The following is a 5,655-nucleotide window of genomic DNA, read 5'->3' on the forward strand; positions in this document are numbered from 1 at the left end:
TTTATTGTTCCATGTATCGTCGTGGGACGTCCAGGAAGCACACCGGTTCCTGTTCTCACTTACGCTAAACAAACACGTACAAAAAACACGTACAAGAAAGCGTAAATTTTCTCCTCTGTCCTGAAAACATCAGAGATTTTTACCTGGACACTGATACTGGAGACTCCTTCTATGAACGTGCAGAACATTTTGTTAGCTACATATTTTTTTATAATTTTGAACCAGTCGGTGTACACGGCCCTGTGTAGGATTTACAGCTGAAACTACTATACAGGAAGTGAACACATTTGGACCAATTAGAATCCAGGAACCAGGAGCGCTGTGGTGAAGGATTTACTGTTCTAATACTAAGCGCATTGTGAACTCTGGCATCTTACAGGGGAATATGGCATTAAATCTTCTCCACTGAAAGGTTAGTGTGTGCTTTCCGGTGTGTGTGTGTGTGTGTGTGTGTGTGTGTGTGTGTGTGTGTGTGTGTTTGGAGCCAGATTGAATTGAAAAATGTGCGTGTGACTGTTTGCGTGACAGAGGCTGAAGTGGAAAGTGAATAAACAGCAGTCTGAAGCTGGCAGTGCACACAGCTGATCCCACACACTGATTCCTTTTACCTGTTAAATAAAGTTTCTTTATCAAAATGATTAGCCGCAGATGGACGTTTATTACGGGTGTTATTGCGGTAAGGGGACACCGATGTCTGTGTGTTATTGCGGTAAGGGGACGCCAATGTCTGTGTGTTATTGCGGTAAGGGGACGCCGATGTCTGTGTAGTTTATTCGATATTTGTATAGAGAACAGATCAGTCTCTATGCTCCAGGGTCAGGGGGAATGCTGCGCTGTGATTGGCTGGAAGTTTAACACACAGGAAGCTTGTGAGTGTAATCAGTTTTCAAAATTAACTTCCTGCTCTCTCAATCTCTCCCCTTCTCACTCTCTCCCCTTCGCACTCTCTAACCTTCTTACTCTTTCCCCTTCTCACTCTCTCACCTTCGTACTCTTTCCCCTTCTCACTCTCTCTTCTTCTCACTCTCTTCCCTTCTTACTCTTTCCCCTTCTCACTCTTTCCCCTTCTCACTCTCTCCCCTTCTCACTCTCTTCCCTTCTTACTCTCTCCCCTTCTCACTCTCTCCCCTTCTCACTCTCTTCCCTTCTCACTCTTTCCCCTTATCACTCTCTCACATTCTCACTCTCTCACCTTCTCACTCTTTCCCCTTCTCACTCTCTCACCTTCTCACTCTTTCCCCTTCTCACTCTCTCACCTTCTCACTCTCTCACCTTCTCACTCTTTCCCCTTCTCACTTTCTCCCCTTCTCACTCTCTTCCCTTCTTACTCTCTCACATTCTCACTCTCTCACCTTCTCACTCTCTCACATTCTCACTCTCTCACCTTTTTACTCTCTCACCTTCTCACTCTCTCCCCTTCTCACTCGCTCACATTCTTACTCTTTCCCCTTTTCACTCTCTCACATACTCACTCTCACTCTCTCCCCTTCTTACTCTCTCACCTTCTCACTCTTTCCCCTTCTCACTCTCTCACATTCTTACTCTCTCACATTCTCACCCTCTCACCTTCTCACTCTCTCCCCTTCTCACTTTCTCACATTCTTACTCTCTCACATTCTCACTCTTTAACACACTCTCTAACTCTCATTCAGTCTTTATTTTCATTGGCTAAATCTGGTGATGGATGTCTTCAACTCCACCCCTTTTGTTGACATCAGAGGATATTACAACCAATAAATAAGCAGAAACCTATGGTTTCGTGTACCGATACTCATTTCTTATGATGAACTAAAAAATTGAAAATTGTGAGAAAAGTGGAACCGCAAGATTCGAACCGCGATAAATCAAAGGAACGACTGTACGAGGAGAAACAGCACCAGGGGTTAACTCCAACAGCATCAGCGGGGTTTTTTTGTTTTCATTTTCAGATATTATTGTTATTTATTTATTTATTTATTTTTGTTTGTTTGGTTTTTGTTTTTTAAGCCCCATAAGATTTCTGAAAAAATCCATCCTGCGAATATTTTACACTTATTTATTATATTTCTAGCTCCTGTATTCTTGAAAAACAAGAGGTTTCCTCCTCCTGAGAAGTTCTTCTGCAAGCTTGACAGAATATTTTTTTCGAAATGTTGTCAGGTATTTCAAAGAAACAGAAAAAATAAAAACAATTCGATCCTCAGGAAAAAAAACAAAACCATAAATAAAATACATAAAAAAAAACATGAATATGTCGCATCACGGCTGAGCAGACATAACAAATCACCTGGAAGGCAGTGACTTATCCACTAAAGAGCCACTCCAGAGGGCACATGAAGGTCACCTCGAAGGTCAGCCCCCCCTGCCCCCCCCCCCCCCCCAGAGGGGCACTTTTATGTTTTTCACTTATTTATTTTAACTACATCTTCTAGTGTGTGTGTGTGTGTGTGTGTGTGTGTGTGTGTGTGTGTGTGTGTGTGTGTGTTTGTTTGTGTGTGTGTGTGTGTGTGTGTGTGTGTGTGTGTGGTCAGGGTCTCTTTTAGACAAACAACCTGGAGAATGATTATTAAAAAAGAACACAATTATAATGAATAATAGAAAATAGAAAAAAATATTGTTTATAATATTACACTATTGACGAATAATAACAATAATAATAAAAATAATAAAATGTAATTTAATGACGAATCCACATCAGCTGCAGCATGTGAGCATCTAATAAACCACTGGTGTGTGTGTGTGTGTGTGTGTGTGTGTGTGTGTGTGTGTGTGTGTGTGTGTGTGGTCACTCGTTGTGTGTGTGTGTGTGTGTGTGTGTGTGTGTGTGTGTGTGTGTGTGTCGTGGTTCTGACAGTGGCAGGACAGGACGTTCCGTGTTCCCGCTGGAAGCACTCTGTGTGTTCCTCTGTAACAGATAGTGATTTGTGCAGACGTGTTAAACGCAGGATATGGAATGCTTTCTTTCGAATGAGCCGTGTTGACGGAACGTGTTCTTCTTCATCAGCGTGGTTCTCCGTGTTCCTCCCTGTGCTCACCGTGTGGCGTTTAAAGGCCATTCGAGATTTTGGTGTAATTTTTCTCTCGGCCCTGATGCTCCTGCTTCTTCTGATGCCGGAATTCAAATCTGTTCTTCACACTGGAAAGTGTTAATGAGCACACGGTCGGTGTGTGTGTGTGTGTGTGTGTGTGTGTGTGTGTGTGTGTGTGTGTGTGTGTGTGTGTGTGTTTAAAGGAAAATTCCACCATCAGAAACAAAAATTTGCACCTACTGAGTTCTTCAGCTGTGTTTAGTGATGCTGGTGCCATTTGGTGAGCAGCTACTGAATATGGCTCGCCAATAGGGTCAGCAAGTTCTTCCCTTCTGGCCTAAACTCTATCACAATCACAGAGCTGCGTTTTAATATATTTTTTGTCCATGAATAAGTATTAAATTATTCCCAATACTCTATTATTTTCATTTCATAGCGTTTCTCGCAGTTGCACTGCTTCCAGGAGTGTATATTTATGTTAGAGTTTCTGTCCAATCAGATTTCAGCCGTCACTTGTTGCCGGGGTAAAAGAAAAACCTGCCATAAAGCCCTCAACAGTAAATTGATGTGATACAATTTAACCAATCAGATTGCGAGTTGGTGACACCGAGGCCATCCAGCAGGCGTACAATAACCTCATCAATTTAACGTCCTTTCATGTCACGTGGACATTACAGCAATTTCTTTCTTTTTTTTTTTTTTTTCCAGCAGTGTTAGGAAGGTGTGGTACCCACAACCTTCTGACCAGTGACCCAAAACCTCACCCACTGAGCTACCACTTCCTCTCTCTTTCTCACTCTTTTTTCTTTCTGACTCTATCTCTCTATCTATATCTCACTCACCCCATGTCTTTCCCACTCCCTCTCTCTCTCTCTCTCTCTCTCTTTCTCACTCACTCTCTTTCTCACTCTTTTTTTCTCACCCTCTCTTAAACTCATTTTCCCTCTCTCTCTCTTTCTCATTTACTCACCCTCTCTACCACTTTCTCTCATTCTTAGTCTTTCTTTCTCACTCTCACTCTTTCTCAACCTCTCTCTCGCTCTTTTTAAAACCCAATCTCTCTTGGTCCCCACTTTCTTTCTTTCTCACCCTCTCTCTCACTCACACTTTTTAATTCTCACTGATTCTCTATATTGCGCTCTCTCTCTCTCTCTCTCTCTCTCTCTCTCTCTCTCTCTCTCTCTCTCTCTCTTTCTTTCTCACTCTCTCTTTCTTACTTGCCCTCTCTCTCACACTCTTCCTCACTCTCTGGCTTTCTCACTCTCTCTTTCTTACTCTGTTTCTCTTACACTCTCTCACACACTCTTTCTCTATCTTTCAACTCATTCTTTCTCTTAATCTATTACAGGGTGGACTGCTGCAGGTGGGACACCACTGAAGGTCCAGGTGTAAAAATCAGGATCAGGATCAGGGTCACGGTGACGTGTTAATGTTGTTAAAAGTTGAAGCAATGCAGCTCTCGAAGCGACGATCGGAGGGAATAATCACGTGATTGAAAGGTCAGCATCAGTACAGCTGAACAGCATTGTGGGTAATGTAGGACACATGTGGCGCGTTGATGATGCAGAGGGACGTGCGAGTCGGCGTAGATTTCTCACGTAACAGATGAACTCACTCACACATTAGCCTTCAGTCTTCCACTGACTTCCTGCCGGGGCTGTAGCGTGACAGGCCTGCATTTATAGCTCTCTTATCTCATCCCAACACACACACACACACACACACACACACACACACACACACTCACACACACACACACACACACACACAGCACCTGAGCATCAGAAGCAGGATAAATATACAGAATATAAAGACAGAGGTGTTGTGTTCAATCTCACAGCTGCACTCAGGAAACCAGGAAGTGTGACGTCACTGTGAGGACAGAGCGCGTGCAGCAGTGGACACCATTGTACACATCTCATCTCGCCGAGTTCCTTATTGTGCGTGTGTGTGTGTGTGTGTGTGTGTGTGTGTGTGTGTGTGTGTGTGTGTGTGTGTGTGTGCGTTGCGTGTGTGCGTGCAGTTAGTGGGGTGGATTTGCATGAGAAACGCAGAGACGATGCTTCCCCTCTCACGGCAGCGCCGCGCACGTGGGAGGCGCGGATGTCGTGACAGATCTGCTGTACAGAGAGACACGGAGACGCGCGCACACGCACGCACACATATGCAGGCAAGCACGCGCTCGCACGCACACATCAGGCATAATGGATAAGATAAGATAAGATAAGATAAGATAAGATAAGATAAGATAGATAGATAGATAGATAGATAGATAGATAGATAGATAGATAGATAGATAGATAGATAGATAGATAGATAGATAGATAGATAGATAGATTCTACACTGTAGATATAGACAGGTTGATTTTTAGTTGCATTTGTTTTAAATGTTTTAGAAAAATATCAGTATATATTTTTTTATATCAGTTTTTTTAGTATATATATTTATATCAGTATATATATTTTTATCAGTATATATATTTTATCAGTATATATATATATATATATATATATATATATATATATATATATATATATATATATATATATATATATATATTTATATATTTATATCAGTATTTATATTTTTATCAGTATATATATTTACAGGTATCGCATATATCTGAGAGATCTTTGCTGACACGTG

The 5,655-nt window shown here is 42.0% G+C and overlaps 1 long non-coding RNA gene across 2 annotated transcripts; it reads left to right on the top strand.

Annotated features, from left to right (window-relative positions):
• Positions 1-315: 315 nt before the first annotated feature.
• LOC310732217 lies at positions 316-5,203 on the top strand. Of its 2 annotated transcripts, XR_014535397.1 has the most exons (4): positions 316-412; positions 789-869; positions 4,357-4,998; positions 5,032-5,203. It is a non-coding gene; the product is annotated as an uncharacterized lncRNA (long non-coding RNA). The 2 variants fall into 2 exon arrangements; XR_014535396.1 differs by having other exon boundaries at positions 4,357-5,203.
• The last annotated feature ends 452 nt before the right edge of the window (positions 5,204-5,655 follow it).

Source organism: Silurus aristotelis, assembly GCF_946808225.1.
Source record: "Silurus aristotelis genome assembly, chromosome: 10".
Taxonomy (NCBI): Eukaryota; Metazoa; Chordata; class Actinopteri; order Siluriformes; family Siluridae; genus Silurus; species Silurus aristotelis.